This window comes from Thalassophryne amazonica, chromosome 8, assembly GCF_902500255.1.
Source record: "Thalassophryne amazonica chromosome 8, fThaAma1.1, whole genome shotgun sequence".
Classification (NCBI taxonomy): domain Eukaryota; kingdom Metazoa; phylum Chordata; class Actinopteri; order Batrachoidiformes; family Batrachoididae; genus Thalassophryne; species Thalassophryne amazonica.
The window spans coordinates 60,979,347-60,997,300 of NC_047110.1; positions in this window are offsets into that span (position 1 = coordinate 60,979,347).

The window sequence follows — 17,954 nt, forward strand, 5'->3', positions numbered from 1 at the left end:
CACCCAGGAGGCATCCTTACCAGATGCCCAAACCACCTCAGCTGGCTCCTTCAACGCGAAGGAACAGCGAGCCTACTCTGAGCTCCCCACGGATGACCGAACTTCTCACCCTATCTCAAAAGGGAGACACCAGCCACCCTTCTGAGGAAGCCCATTTTGGCCACTTGTATCCGCGATCTAGTTCTTTCAGTCATGACCACAGGTGAGAGTAGGAACGAAGATTGACCAGTAGATCGAGAGCTTTGCCTTTTGGGTCAGCTCCCTTTTCGTCACAACAATACGGTAGAGCGAATGCAATACCGCCCCTGCTGCGCTGATTCTCTGGCCAATCTCATGCTCCATTGTCCCTTCACTCGTGAACAAGACCCCAAGGTACTTGAACTCCTTCACTTGGGGCAAGGCCGTATTCTCTACACGGAGTAGGCAATCTATTGGTTTCCTGCTGAGAACCATGGCCTCAGATTTAGAGGTGCTGATCCTCATCCCAGCCACTTCACACTCAGCTGCAAACCGATCCACTGAGTGTTGGAGGTCACCGGCCAATGAAGCCAACAGGACCACATCACCTCCAGAAAGCAGTGATGAGACCCTGAGCCCACCAAACTGGAAACCCTCCTACCCCGCAACTACACCTCGATATCCTGTCCATGAATATCACAAACAGGTGATAAGGCGTAGCCCTAGCAGAGGCCAACCTCCACCGGAAATGAGTCCGGCTTACTGCCGAGCACCCGAACACAGCTCTGGCTTTGGAACTACGGAGATTGGATGGCCCTGAGAAAGGACCCCCTCACTCCATACTCCCGCAGCAAAACATTCATAATATTTTGTAAATTAAAAAGGGGGTGGGCAAGCATTTGGGAAATACTTAAAGGACTACTCTGGTCAGGGCAGCATGGTGGTTTAGTGGTTAGCACTGTTGCCTCGCAGCAAGAAGGTCATGGGTTCGATTCCCATCTGTGGCCTTTCTGTGTGGAGTTTGCATGTTCTCCCTGTGTTTGCGTGGGTTTCCTCCCACATTTAAAGACATGCAGGTTAGGTGAATTAGGAACTTTATAACTGTCCAGGTCTCCTTTGCAAAAAAAGGTCTCAATCTCAGTGGGACTAATCTGGTTAAATTAAATAATAATAAATAAATAAATAAATTACATTTCACATTTTTTTCACCATGATGAATTATTTCTCTCAAAATTGTTTCAACCATCATTAAATTGATTTTAATGTCATACCAGAAAGAACTGCAGCCAATTTGACCAAGAATGTTAGAAAAACATACGTTTAACTTCTACAGATCCCTTATAAGGGTCAGAAAATGATTGTCAGCAACATAATTTGTATAAATGTAAGCCCTTAAGCTTCTCCCTTTTTTTCACTTGGGGTCATCACAGCAGATCCGAGATGCATGATGCTAATATTTGGGGCTCAAAACATGAACATGCCCAGATTAGTCATTCCATTTTCTATTCCCACTTTTGCCAGTTAAGGGTCAGGGGTGGGGGTACTGGAGCCTATCCCAGCAGTCACAGGACAAGTGGTGGAGTACACCCTGGACAGGACGCCAGTCTATCACAGGGCCACATATAGACAGACAAACACAGTCACACCTATAGACAATTAAAGTTCCCAATTCGCCTAACCTGCATGTATTTGGAAGCAGGAGGAAGCTGGAGCACCCAGAGGGAACCAACACAAACATGAGGAGAACATGCAAACTCCACAAAGAAAGCATCGGGTATGGAGCAATCCCAGGACCTTCTTGCTGTGAGGAAACAAGCCACCATGCTGCCCTGACCAGAATAGTCCTTTAAGTATTTCCCAGCATGGTATTTCATAAATCACACAGGCTTCTCTTGTGTCAGGTTGTGTTTATCAAAACTAAATTTATGACTGTTAACATTCCTGCTTTGGTGTGTGCTGACTATGTGTCTTTGTTCATGCAGTGACATGTGGAGAGCAACCTTTTGCTAATGGAATCCAGCCTGAGTGATCTTTGCAGGGGACCTTCACTGTGAAACCATTAGTTTCAGAGACCACACAAATACAGATTGTCTGGTTACAATTTCTGCTAAACTGACTTTAGTGCAACAAATTATCATGCTGACTACAGTTCTACTTTTAAAGCAATGCGTTTATTCTGATATACATGATTATATCGGTTTAAGGAAAAAGGAAATGCTTTACTTCGGTCTGCTGATGTATTAAACACTATAAAAGATTTTTAATGACCACAGCATAAGATTTCAAATTATTTTCATTTATATTGTGCCAAATCACAACAATGTTGCCTCAAGGCACTTCACACAAGTAAGGTCTAACCTTACCAAGATTATTTTATCTCTTGAAGCTACAGTTTATAGGCTTTAGGGATGTTAGCAGAAATCATATACAGCATTCATAACCATCTGTTCATTATTGTGAAATTAGGTGCAACTATGAATCAATGTGTTTTCTTAAGCATAGAGAGATCCTTTCATAACTACATGGGAATATGCCCCTTTATGGAGGCCACCATGTTGCAGCCCTATGTTGATACAGTAGCCTTCTTGAATATGATGCCACAAGCTTGGCACACTTATCTTTGGGCAGTTTTGCCCATTATCAGGCTTGGTTATGCCAGCTGGCTGGACACAAATGCAGGACACAAACTTACAGCTCTGTAGGCTTAAATCGTTTACTGAGTTCGTTAGCTGGGGTCGGTACACGGTAAGGCAGTCAAACAGGAGCAGAAGTACAGTAATCATCAGGCTAGAGGCATGGTCAAGGAAGGCAAGGAGGTGGTCAAAAACACGATGAGGCAAAACAAAACAAGGCCTTGTGAACAAGAGCACACTGTGAGTCTTAAATACACCCAGGTGATGAGCTGCAAATCAAGAACAGGTGTGAGGAGAAGCTTCCAGGACTGGGGTGTGATTAGACAGAGGGAAACACCCACCACCAAGCACCAAGAGAAAGACAAGAGAAAAAGAGACAGAGAAAACCCAAGCAGAAAGAGACAGCCAGAGAATAGACAGATCACAAAATAAAGCAAAAGCAGAAAAAAAATAGAACACATACCAATCAGCACAGCCATGTTCTGATCTCTCCAGAGATGTTTAATCGGATTCAGGTCTGGGCTCTGGCTGGGCCACTCATGGACATTCACAGAGTTGTACTGAAGCCACTCCTTTGATACCTTGACTCTGTGCTTACCACCATACTTCATTGTAGGGATGGTGCCTGGTTTCTTCCAAATATGATGCCTGGCCTTCACGTCAAAGAGTTCAGTCTTTCTCTCATCAGACCAGATAATTTTGTTTCTCATAGTCTGAGAGTCTATCAGGTACTTTTTGGCAAACTCCAAACAGGCCGCCATGTGCCTGTTACTAAGGAGTGGCTTCCGTCTGGCCACTCTACCATACAGGCCTGAATGGTGGATTGCTGCAGAGATGGTTGTCCTTCTGGAAGGCTCCTGTCTCCACAGAAGTATGCTGGAGCTCTGACAAAGTGACCATCAGGTTCTTGGTCACCTCCCTGACTAAGGTCATTCTCCCCCAATCGCTCATTTTAGACAGGCGGCCAGCTCTAGGAAGAGTACTGGTGGATCCAAATTTCTTCCATTTACAGATGATGGAGGTCACTGTGCTCGTTGGGACCTTCAAAGCAGCAGAAATGTTTCTGTACCCTTCCCCAGATGTGCGCCTTGAGACAATCCTGTCTCAGAGGTCTACAGACAGTTCCTTTGACATCATGTTTGGTTTGTGCTCTGACATGCACTGTCAACTGTGGGACCTTATATGTAGACGGGTGTGTGTCTTTCCAAATCATGACCAATCAACTGAATTCACCCCAGGTGGACTCCAATTAAGCTGTATCATCTCAAGGATGATCAGTGGAAACAGGATGCACCTGAGCTCAATTTTGAGCTTCATGGGAAAGGCTGTGAATATATGTGATTCACATGTGAGTACATGTGATTTCTTAGTTTTTTATTTTTAATAAATTTGCAAAAATCTCAAAACTTTTTTCACATTGTCATTACGTGGTATTGTGTGTGGAATTTTGAGGGAAAAAATGAATTTCATCCACTTTGGAATAAGGCTGTAACATAAAATATGGAAAAGTGAATTGCTGTGAATACTTTCCAGATGCACCATACACTACCTACTACTTGCTAGTGCGGGCTAAAAGCTTGTGGACTCTCATTTTTGTGAAATGGATGTTTGCACATTCACCAGCCACTTTATTAGGTACACCTTGCTAGCCCTGGGTTGGACACCCTTTTGCCTTCACAACTGCTTTAATTCTTTGTGGCAAAGATTCAACAAGATGTTGGAAACAGTCCTCCGAGATGTGGGTCCATATTGACATGATAGCATCACAACTGCACTGGATATCTTCTCTTTTTCGGACCATTCTCTGGAAACTCTAGAGATGATTGTGAGTGAAAATCAGCAGTTTCTGAAATACTCAGACCAGCCCGTCTGGCACCAACAACCCATGCCACGTTCAGAGTCACTTAAATTCCCTTTCTTCCCCATTTTGATGGTCTGTTTGAAGTTGCTGTCATGTGTGCTGTCATGTGATCATCTGCATAGGAATGGTCTATTTGAAGAGTTTCAGTCAGGGTTTAGAATTCATCATAGTACAGAAACAGCATTAGTGAAGGTTACAAATGATCTTCTTATGGCCTCAGACAGTGGACTCATCTCTGTGCTTGTTCTGTTAGACCTCAGTGCTGCGTTTGATACTGTTGACCATAACATTTTATTACAGAGATTAGAGCATGCCATAGGTATTAAAGGCACTGCACTGCGGTGGTTTGAATCATATTTAGCTAATAGATTACAATTTGTTCATGTAAATGGGGAATCTTCTTCACAGACTAAGGTTAATTATGGAGTTCCACAAGGTTCTGTGCTAGGACCAATTTTATTCACTTTATACATGCTTCCCTTAGGCAGTATTATTAGACAGCATTGCTTAAATTTTCATTGTTATGCAGATAATACTCAGCTTTATCTATCCATGAAGCCAGAGGACACACACCAATTAGCTAAACTGCAGGATTGTCTTACAGACATAAAGACATGGATGACCTCTAATTTCCTGCTTTTAAACTCAGATAAAACTGAAGTTATTGTACTTGGCCCCACAAATCTTAGAAACATGGTGTCTAACCAGATCCTTACTCTGGATGGCATTACCCTGACCTCTAGTAATACTGTGAGAAATCTTGGAGTCATTGTTGATCAGGATATGTCATTCAATGCGTATATTAAACAAATATGTAGGACTGCTTTTTTGCATTTACGCAATATCTCTAAAATTAGAAAGGTCTTGTCTCAGAGTGATGCTGAAAAACTAATTCATGCATTTATTTCCTCTAGGCTGGACTATTGTAATTCATTATTATCAGGTTGTCCTAAAAGTTCCCTGAAAAGCCTTCAGTTAATTCAAAATGCTGCAGCTAGAGTACTAACGGGGACTAGAAGGAGAGAGCATATCTCACCCATATTGGCCTCTCTTCATTGGCTTCCTGTTAATTCTAGAATAGAATTTAAAATTCTTCTTCTTACTTATAAGGTTTTGAATAATCAGGTCCCATCTTATCTTAGGGACCTCATAGTACCATATCACCCCAATAGAGCGCTTTGCTCTCAGACTGCAGGCTTACTTGTAGTTCCTAGGGTTTGTAAGAGTAGAATGGGAGGCAGAGCCTTCAGCTTTCAGACTCCTCTCCTCTGGAACCGCCTCCCAATTCAGATCAGGGAGACAGACACCCTCTCTACTTTTAAGATTAGGCTTAAAACTTTCCTTTTTGCTAAAGCTTATAGTTAGGGCTGGATCAGGTGACCCTGAACCATCCCTTAGTTATGCTGCTATAGACTTAGACTGCTGAGGGGTTCCCATGATGCACTGAGTGTTTCTTTCTCTTTTTGCTCTGTATGCACCACTCTGCATTTAATCATTAGTGATTGATCTCTGCTCCCCTCCACAGCATGTTTTTTTCCTGGTTCTCTCCCTCAGCCCCAACCAGTCCCAGCAGAAGACTGCCCCTCCCTGAGCCTGTTTCTGCTGGAGGTTTCTTCCTGTTAAAAGGGAGTTTTTCCTTCTCACTGTCGCCAAGTGCTTGCTCACAGGGGGTCGTTTTGACAGTTGGGGTTTTTCTGTAATTTTTGTATGGCTTTGCCTTGTAATAAGAAGCGCCTTGGGGCAACTGTTTGTTGTGATTTGGCGCTATATAAATGAAATTAATTTGATTTGATTTGATTGGCTGATTAGCTATTTGGGTTAAGAAGCAATTGAACAGGTGTACCCAATAAAGTGAGTGTTTGTTTTGCTTATCACAAGAGAAGGCAAAGGAACATGAATCCACATTGCTTCTTTTTTGCTAAACAAGCAAAAACATGAAGGGATACAAAATCGTGACTGTTGATGACATAATGTAATCTGCAACGTCACCATTAGGTGACACTAAATCCTGCAGCTTTAAGAAATATCCCTTAAAATGAGAATATTTGATAGCTGCAAGTTAAAAATCCTTCAACCAACACAAGACCAAATTTAGGCGCTGATAAGATATAATCTATGGGATAACAGCTTTGGTGAAGAAAGGAAAACAGATCTGATTACCTTTGGGCCACACTGAAGCAATATGATCCTTCATATTGATCCATTTATGACAATGACAGAAACTAAAGATGGTCTCAGCCGCTCTTTCACAGATACTCTGGAGCAGACAGTTTATACAGTGTAAATGTCACAATAAGTTTATTTAATTCTCAGTATACTGTCTGCTCGAGCAGCAGTCAGACTTCCACCTGTGTGATGAATAATGGCCCACATGTTCTTAAAACTCTTTTATGTATGCATTCAGCCTGAGCAAGCAGGTGACAGTTGTTGATGTGTTTTTCTTTCATTGTCCCGTGCAGACATCGGGATCCTCCCTACGGCTTCTGACGACAACTGAGGCAACCTCTCTGTCCAGCCTCATTCCAGCAGAGATGTGTGAAAGTCAAGAGTCTCTGCAGACACACTGAGACACATCTGCAGCCTCAGACTATGAATATATTATTCATCAAAGAGTGGGAAATATCATCTTTAGAAAAATGGTGGTTAAAAAAGCTTTAGTAGGAGGCATACAAATGATCCTGTATCCTTAACATAACAAACCCCATGTCTGCAAAATAAGCAAAAATTAGATTTACAACCCTAACATCTCCAGTTTGCACTTAAACAGTAAAACATATGACACTTTAAAAGGCATGATGTACTTTTCATTCTTTAATAATAATACAATAACATGCTTTTGGAGGGCAGTATGTACACCTGTTGCTAATAACTATTTGCGCACATTAGCGCAAATAGAGTGTGTGCTGTGTGAACCCATCGAACCCTCTCGCGGCAGGTGTCGGCCAAATTCCAGGTGACACACATGAACATCTAACACCGCTCGCATGGCACTTACGAGGTCTATTAGAAAAGAAACCGACCTTTTTATTTTTTTCAAAAACTATATGGATTTGAATCACGTGTGATTGCGTCAGACAAGCTTGAACCCTCGTGCGCATGCGTGAGTTTTTTCACGCCTGTCGGTTGCGTCATTCGCCTGTGGGCAGGCATTGAGTGAGCAATGGTCCACCCCCCTCGTCGGAATTCCTTTGTCTGACTTCTTACTGAGAGACTGGCACTTTGCTTGATCAAAATTTTTTCTGAAACTGTAAGGCACATCCAAGTGGACACCATTCGAGAATTTCAGACGGTTTTCGGTGAAAATTTTAACGGCTGATGAGAGATTAAGGAGTGTTACTGTCACTTTAAGGACAGCCCACGGCACCGGACGGCGCACTGCGCCCCGAGCCGCCATCGTCAGCCTGTTTTGAGCTGAAAACTTCCAAATTTAAGCCTCTGTTGACCCAGGACGTCGTGAGAGAACAGAGAAGTTTCAGAAGAGGTCGGGATCAGCAGTTTATCCGGACATTCCACTGTTAAAGGAGATTTTGTAATGAAAGACGTGCGGACAGATCCGCGCGTCGCCACCCAGCCGCTCATCACGTGGCACCACAGCAAAACACCTCGTTGGAAGCATTACAGGACAAGTTTGAACATGCCCAGCTGTTAAACAATTTCTCGGATACTCACTCGACTGAAAGCCATCGAAAACCGCCTGAATCTTACGAATGGTTATCAACACTGAGGTGTTTTTCTGTGCGCTCGGGCACGGAACGCCGTCCGGCTCTGTGGGCAGTCCTTAAAGTGACAGTAACACTCCATAATCTCTCATCAGCCGTTAAAATTTTCACCGAAAACCGTCTGAATTTCTTGAATGGTGTCCACTTGGATGTGCCTTACAGTTTCAGTAAAAAGGTTGGTTTCTTTTCTAATAGACCTCGTAGAACATGTGTGGCCATTTGCAGCATTAACATGACAACAGTCTGTAGAAAATCACTGTCGTGCTGGCAGTGAAATTTGTATAAGTGGCCCACGAGTGTGGCTTTGGTGTGTGCACTAAACTGACAGGAGGTGTGGCCACCGTCAGAAGCAGCTGTGGAGATCTGTGGATCTGGACATCCCAGCTGGACAACAAGTACTGTGTTTGGACAGACATGGACTAACAAATGCCCACTGTGACATGTATGTGTCTGCTTGCTGCCCTTATGTGGACATAAATAAAAACATATATATCCGTGGTGACGAGCTGCAGCGAGTGAGCACGCGCATGCTGCAGCCCATTGACAGGCTACCCCCCAATTTGAAACGGACTGTCAGATCAGAACACGCAGCAGGCGATCTGACTGTCACATGACCCATGTGAGCTCTGTTCTACATGACGCGGTGTCTGCGCTGTGGTGCACCATCCACAAGACATGCATGTCAGGCAGGACACATGCAGGGCGACTGGATGCACCAGATCAGTAGATGTGGACATCAGAGCCCACTGCTTCTCATTCATGTCATTTCATGACTGCATGTCTGTGACCATGGGCCATCTACAGAGGAACAGATGGATCATATTTGTATTGCTCACTTGAAGTTTCTGATTGGCAATCAGAGCTTTTGGAAGGTGTGGGTTCGAGTCCTGTGGGTAGTGTGTATATATATATATATATATATATATATATATATATATATATATATATATATATATAAATTGTTTTCCACATAGGCAGCGCGATTTCTATTTTTTATCAGCGGCATGATGTGGTGCACCTCGCACTGTGTTCATGCTCGAAACACACCGTCGCGTGCACGAACTCTTGCACCGGGATCGTGCATGCCTGCCCCTTGGTGCAATGTTTCATGGTGCGCTAATTCCTACTGTTTTGCGCTGTTTCACCGTATTCGACCAAACTTCGCAATATGTGTGAAGGGACCCTTAATCCTCTTGAGATATCTGCCAAAATCGTATCCCCACCAAGTATGGTGAAAATCTATTCAGACATTTTTTAGTTATCTTGTTCACAGACACACACACACACACACACACAGGACAGATTACAATACCTTGCTTTGCCACGCAAAAGGTAAAAATCTAATTTTATGGTACACATGAAGCACCACTCTGCTTTGTGTGAACCTGATCACCTCAGAAATAAAGCAAAGTAAGTCCTGATTAGTACTTGCCTGGAAGACCGCTTCAGAAGACCAGGAGCTGTGTGTGTCTCCCCCTGTAGAAGTGCAGTTGCATCAAGAAGTATATCTAGTGTAACACTTGTGCCAAATCCCAGTGTGGATCTTTACTGTGAATGGACCCGGTGCCACGAGGGGGCGTTTGGGGGCAACGCCCCCTCATGTCATCAACCTCGGATGTGAGAGTTATCAAAAAATAAAAATAAAAAAGAAAGAAAAAGAAATACTGGAAAATATAGCAAAATATTATTCAATTATTATTACGTAGTTAGTTAGTTATTCAATAATATCACGTATTTAACAAATAAACCAAATTAATTAACTAAAGTAATTAATTTTAAAACAAAAGGATATGGCGTGTGTCTGTGTTCAAGCGATTTGATAGGTTGAGGGTTGCGCTTGTCAGTGCGGCAGAGGGCAAGGATCCTGAGTCTAGTGATTATGGCAAGGTGGACGAATTAAAGCATGCTCGATTTATTCAAGCAGTGTCAGAGCTGGAGTTCCTGGGATTCGTCAAGTCCACCAAGCAAAAGGCAGATCATGTAGCACGACTCACTTCGGGAGGGTGTTAAGATTTTGCACACGAGTGGAAAAAGTTTCTAAGAATCTTCTTGCCCAGAAGAAAAAAGAGTGCCAACAACTACCCATAACTGTGTTCTTCACTCGGAAAAAGACACCTGCAGCGGAGCAGCACCACGACGAAGAGGCGCAATCAGAGGAACTGTAAATACTGGTCAGTCACTATTAATAATTTCTTATGTGTCCAACCTCGTAGGTTGATCGTTAAAATTACATTTGTTAGCTCTAAAAGCCATCATAATTATTTATAGGAAAACGTTCTATTTTTATTTCTCAAACAAATGTTTGGGCCTGAAAACAGGTTGGTCTTATTTTTCTACTAAGGTTTGAACTTTGAGAGTGTTTACACACGAGAGAAAAGTGAGAAAATGTTAATGCCTGTTTGAGAAAAATGTATAAAGTGTGTAGTGAGGGGTTTTACAGCCTTAAAACATCTATAATAATTGTAAAAGAAACGCTGTCTACTTCGCAGATTTCGCCTATTGCGGGCTATTTTTAGAACATAACTCCCGCGATAAACGAGGGACCACTGTACATGAAAGGTTTATCTTTGACCCGTTGTGTGACTGTCATGCCCAATTGCGCTGTGTTTGCGCTTGTGATGGAGGGCTGTATGTGGGGTTAATCTACTGTCTTGTGTCGTTTCTCAGATCAGTTGTTGGTTTGATTTTGTGGTATGCAGAAGATCACTTGACCGAGGGTCTATACGTTCAAATAATAATTAAAAAATACTGTCATCACTCTTTACTCTTACTCAGTCAGTCTCTTACAATGGTGTAGCCTAAATACACGAGCTTTCCAGAAGCGCACCCAATTCATTACGCACGCTCAGAGGCACGTCCCCTCCGGTGCGCACTTTTTTGGGGGGCGGGGGCGACCCCACCTCCTGTGATAAACTCATTGCCCCCTTAATATTTTTTTCTGGCGCCAGGCCTGATTGTGAACCTTAATTACTAGGGGGAGCTGCAAGACAAACCACTGTACACATGAAGTACAACATGGGTAGATGCTCTGGCAATGTCAACTAAGGTCTAAATAACTGGCTTGGGTGCTAAATGGCAACCGCTCACCAGTGAGAAGAACACATCTATCTGCTGCATCTTTCTGCAATTTGTTTTTGCACAATCATTCCAACAGTACCACAAGAGCTTCCATAGAGAGCTAGTACCAAAGACATCCAGTTATTGTTAGGTTACTAGTTAGCATCCAATCTCATAACCATATAGTAAGACTGGAAACACCAGGATCTTAAAGATGAAGACGTTCATGCACATTGCATAGGTGTTGCATCCACCACAGAAACAAACCGCCTTGGAGCCTGCAAGGCAACCACCCGGGCAGACACTGGTCCATCCCCACCCCTTTCCCACATTCCATTTGGATCACCAATTGTATCTATGTCTGCCAGTCAGATTGCTCACACATTCCACAGAAACAGTCTGATCTTGAAGTCTGGGTGTATTTAATGTTGTGTACTGAACAGAGCAGTCTGTGAGAGTTCAACTGAATACTCAAGGGAGCCAGGACAAATCTGTGGACAAAATGAAATACAGTTTTGCAGTAATCGCCAGTGTTTTCCCACATGAACACTGATAATCTGCTTTGAAACACTGTCGGTATTAGAATATCATGTCTCGCATCGGTCTGGAAATTGAAACTAGGATCCAGATTCTTGTTCCTTCTTCTCCAGGAATAGTATCGGCATTGACCAGACACCTCTGTCCAGGGATGTCATGACTCCAAAAGCGCTTCCCACTTGTCTCTCAAGCTCAATAGCCTAGACCCCAGAGACATGGCGATAACTACTAATGTAAGTGCAATTGACATTTTCAGTGCACACCAATATGTTTCTGATGGTAGAGTCCAGGATCCTGGATCTTAGTCTTAATCTGAGGTTTGAGATTAAAAAGCAATAAGCATAAGCAAGCAATATCTCACTCTCTCTCTCCCTGACACACACACACACACACACACACACACACACACACACACACACACACACACACACACACACACACACACACACACACACACACACACACACACACACACACACACACACACACAAGATCAAGGGTCCTCAGAAAAACCAAATCAAAAAGCTAATCAGTATTCTCTGCCATCTGTTCTCTCTTTTGGAACATTATAGCAAATCTTTCATTTTAATAACAGTTATATTCACCATGCTGGTGTGAGATTTCATTTCAAAATGAAAAACTCAAGAGATGAAGGAAATGCAAATCCCCCATCAGGGTTTGCTAACACATATTGTTTGATGGGAAAATCCATATTCATATATTTACTAGCAGAAACTCTTGTTTGATGACCCGCTAGTCATTTTGTCTTATGAAACAACTGTTGCATTGCCTTATTTTTGTTTTAAGGTGTAGGCGTTTGCTAGTTTCTTAATATCCAAATAATGTAAGATCATTCTTACACAGAAAAGTCCAAAGATACCACATACAAGGCAAACTAGTGACTCAAATAGACAAAGAAAGGTCATGAAAATGTATCAGTATTCCAGAACTATCTGCCCTCCAGATTTTTAATGTATAAGATAAGAGCACAAAATCTGAAATTACACAGCAAACATAACAACAGCATCAGCACGTGGGTATAGATACACACCAAAGCTTTTAAATTTATGCCTACACAGACCTCTACCCAAACAACATATACATGATGACAGCCCATCGCAAGGACATCATCTATCACAGTGACACGTACAACACCCCAATGAACACATACACACACACAGCGAGAGAGAAGAAAGAAACAGTCCCATGTTCACATGCCGTTTACTGCATGTCACAATATTTAAGTGTCCTAAAACACATTACACATTTATTAGATGCACCTATACACAAAAAGCAATGCAATGCAATAATACTGGAGATTTGTGGATACCCGTGAAGAATACAAGTATGATACCCAGTGTTGTATAAAGTACCGGAAAATCACACTTAAGTAAAAGTACAGATACCCATTAAAAAGATGACTTTGGTAGAAGTTCAAGTCACTGATTGAAATGCTAGTCAAGTAAAAGTCTTGAAGTATCTAGTATTTATTGTACTTAAGTATGACAAGTAATGTACAACTAAATGTACTCAAGTATTGAAAGTAAAAGTACAAGTAAATGTTAATAATCAAAAACGGACAGATTTTTTTTTTAATATTAAAGTTTATCTAGGCTTGTTACTGACTGGTAGTATTAGTCAAAATACTGAAAATTGTGCACATCGCACAAAAACACTTCAGAAACACGGTTTCAAAACCTAAACGAGAGTAGGCTACTCACTAGGTTTTCACAGGAAACAGTTATTTATTTCTATATGTATTTATTTATTTTCATTGTTACATGGTTTTATCTTTTCTGTTGTGTTTTGTTTCATTATGTTCTTTTTGTCTCTTTCTCTAAAATTGTATTGTAACATTATTAGTCTATTATTATTGACTATTATTATCTATTATGTAGACTATTATTGTTGTTGCTATAATATATGAATAAAAATAAATTTAAAAAAATACATTTTGACTCTTTTTAAGACAACGAACGCTGAGCCATTAATTATACAGAAAACAAATCAACACAAACGTGCTGATGTGAACAGCTTAATGCTAACTTTAACATTGAAAACGCCATAGACATGCTAACGCATTAGCATCGGTCCCGTTTTTAAGTTATAAAATACATCTATCAACTGTTTCAGAAGACCATAACAGGTCAGTTTAACATAAAAATATTAAATATTACTCACAGACATATGCTCTTCGGGGTTTTAGGGGGGAAAAATTAGGTTAAAGCGAAACTGCGTTGACTCTTGAACTCAGACGCAAATTGGATGACACCTTGGAGCTGATGCGTGCCTTGCAGTTGAAGCTGAAGGTTTCGGAGGCCGGTGAATATTCTTAATTCAAAATTAGGAATATTCTTAATTCATAATTGGGATTTGGCTGAGTGAGTGGAACTGTAAAGAGTGTTTTTCACTGCTCGGCTGCAACACTACAGGCATCAAGGTCAATTGCTCACTGTTTTTCCTCTTGAGGAATTTATCCAGGCTCTGGTGAGATTATTTGGCTCCATTCTTATATCAACCCACAAGGACAATAAACTGACAGACTTACACATGGACCAAAGCATGCTCCAGCCCCAGCCTCTCCTCTTATTACTCTTCCTGCCCCTCCCTGCGGCAGACCTTGTCCTCTCAAGCTGGCCTGGCGGCACGACTTAACAGTTGCAGCGGCTACAAACACACTCACATTGCCTCAATTGGGAAACAGACTGTTTCAAGTTTATTGCACATAAACAATGTCAAATGTATATGTGTTGTCCTAATTCTGATGTGTGCCATTATTACGGTAAACAAGTAATAATTGTAGATCAACTGCTGTTGTATGTGAAATGTGTGTGCGGACATGTCATTGTAATGACAATGATAATAAAAGCTATCTATCTATCTATCTATCTATCTATCTATCTATCTATCTTAAACAATCAATCCACGAATCGTAGACCGAAGCACTGCTTCGACCTGCGAATCACTGCTTCGACCTGCGAATCACTGCTTTGATTGGTTCAAGGTTCAAAGCAAAGCCGCGCTGCAGAAAAGTTGATTACAGACCCGCTGCAGGTCTGTAATCAGTGTAGAGAAATTATAATTTTCCTGACAAACACCCCCCAAGTGCGCAACTGCAAAAAAGCCTACCGGACATGCCTCATGACAAATCGGCCTGACTTCGTTGCAGTCACTAGTAATCAGTGGTGTCTCTAGCTGGGTGAAAACACGACTTTTTGTGTGTGTGTGTGTGTGTGTGTGTGTGTGTGTGTGTGTGTGTGTGTGTGTGTGTGTGTGTGTGTGTGTGTGTGAGGAACCATGCCCGACACAGCAAATATTGCCATAATCCGACGCAGTTGGGAGGAAAAGAGGCGTGGTCAGCCGTGTCAGAACGCATCCAGATTACCTCGTCTACACCTGCACGATGGCACCCAATGCGCATGTAGCCAACAGGTAGATGACACAGACTGCTGTCAGACGGCCATAAAAGGTGCTGAAGACTTTCCGATTTCCAAAGGTCTGGATGGAAAACACGGGACTGGAGCGCTGTGTTCTTTACATGCACGTACACTCCGCACATATGCATGGGGCTGCAATTATGAGTCAGCAGTGTGTGTGTGTGTGTGTGTGTGTGTGTGTGTGTGTGTGTGTGTGTGTGTGTGTGTGTGTGTGTGTGTGTGTGTGTGTGTGTGTGTGTGTGTGTGTGTGTGTGTGTGTGTATGTATGCATAACACTGCATGAGCACACAGGACATGTGCTCTTGGTGCCACTGGATAGCTTAGCTGAAAGTTTGCTGACAGTGTGCTATGCTGTCCCCTGCATCAGATGGAGCCTTTAGAGGGAACTTTAATTTTTTTTTTTTTCTCTCTTCAGGAGCGCAACACAACTCAGGACACCGTGATGGTTGGATTATCACATGGAATTCATTTTTTATTTTGGGTAAGAGGATTTTAACCACAGGCTGTGGTCTGGCTCCACGTCCATGTCCGCGCTGTGAAACACTCCTGGACCACTGTTGGAGGTGAGATTCATGTTTATTAATGGTGTCACGGCCTGCCACAACAGTTTCATGTCATATCCCTACAGAGTTAGAACATGATCATTTATTACAGCGTGTGATCAATTCAGCTCCGAGCCTGACACGTGCAATGACGCATTACTGCGCACGAGACCACAGAGAGGCGCACCTGCCCCTGTTATATACAGTTATAATGGAAACAATAGTGCACATAATTTACGTCGCCCATGGGAAGGAATGGACAAATATCTATACTGTTAGGTCTATTGTGGATATAACAGCCTGTTCAGATTTAAAGTGGCGTGCGCACAGTAGCGCACGGCGCTTTCGGTTTGATAGCCGCTGTTCACATTCACTGTACATGATAATAATTTGTAATCATTATCATGATGAAGCGTGCCACATACATTTCAACAGTTCCTTTGCGCTCCGGGGGGGGACTATATTATACGTGGCACGTGCAGGTCATACCGGCAGGCTTTGCCGTGCAATATCCATCTTGAGGTTCCCTCGTATGCGCTCAAATCTTTTGAATCCCATTTTGCCGCAATCAGAATATGTAAATTGCAGTCACATGGTCCTCAGATTGCACATGGACTGCTGTCGGATAGGTGTCCCAGCTCGATGGCTGTCAGAACATTTTGGAACTGAAATCCAACACTTTTTGGATTCGTCATTCTGATGCCATTCTTCGTGATTCTGGCTATGTGTGACGGGGGTATTACACATTCCAAATGATTGTATCATGATAGGGTTTCACCAAAAGCCCAAGTAAGAAAGTAAGACCTACAGTATATTGACCCTGAGGCCCATTGGTGTTGGTGCTTATCGTCGGATTCTGTAGCATGAAGCAGAAAGTCTACGACTCTCCCTGGACAGGATGTCAGTCTGACTCAGGTTACTTCCCCAGCCAAGGCTGGTGCTCATTTATACAGCTGTGTGGTCTGAGACAATAGAGATAAAGTGTCTTGTCCAAGGGTACAGACAGATCATGTCACTCTCTGAGGACCTCCCATTTTACTGATTAAATTATTGGTTATTGTTATTTATTACCATCTGGCAGCCAGAGTTGTTTTTTTTTTTTTTTTTTGTTATATCAGCTGGGTCTTTTCACATCCCTACACGGACCAGTCAGCCACAAAAAAAAAACCCCAGCAAAACAACAGCAAAAAAAAAAAATAATAAGTGAGAGAAATTAAGTGGATCTGCAGATAGCATCAAAACATGGGAGGGGAGAGCAGCCACCAAAGCTCCCTGAGGTGACAAGGTGAAGCATTAAGTAAGTTTTGTATTATTGAAGGTTAGTATTTATCCATTAGTGTTAACTTATATTTCCTTTTCTTGTTTTCATTTTATTTTTGTTGTATGTTTATCCAGATTGTATGCACCCCATACAGCCTTTGAGATGGACAGATGGACAGCTGGGAAGAGTTTATGGAATTATGAGGTTGCTGGACTGAGGTGTTTGGCGATGCAGATACCTCTGCTGGAGAACAAGGGTCCATGTCTTTAGGGTTCTGGTGCTTCTTGTATTGCTGTATGATTCTGAGACTTTGAATCTCCAAATCATGGAGAGCCATGATGTGATGTGAGATGGTTCTGCCACCTCCATAGCTGCAATGGGACCGGTGTCGCCAATCGAATGATTCCCCCTAAAAATTGGTCCGCCCTGCCTTCACTGCACATGCATCACTTCGAAGCTCAGCAGCGTCATTTCTGAGCGCCACCTTGTTTCTGCTTAAAACTGTACCCCAGTCATCATCTATCTCAGATATCTGAAGCTTTGGTACAACAAACATTTCCACAGAAATTCAGCATTATTTCATAATAAAAGACAGAGACAATCAGAGCGACACAGCATCTGCGGCGCCTGTGTCGTTTCAGAGGATCAGTAACGACTCATGGATTATCACCTGGTTTTCTGCTTAAAATGGCCTTGTTCCTGCTTAAAACTGACTGTAGAATGATTTAAGAGATTTTACCTTGTCATCTGATGGTTATTAATCACATTATTCCCTTTGATCACTTTGGATGAAGAGAGCCTGTCTCAGACGAGCTGCTGTGGTCCAAAATGACACTTACACAGTGAAGGTGGGGTGGATCAATTTTTAGGGGGGACCGTTCGGTCTGCGACACTGTCATTGAGATACAGAATCTGCCAAAATAAATACCTTCAAGGCAATGGTTGCATG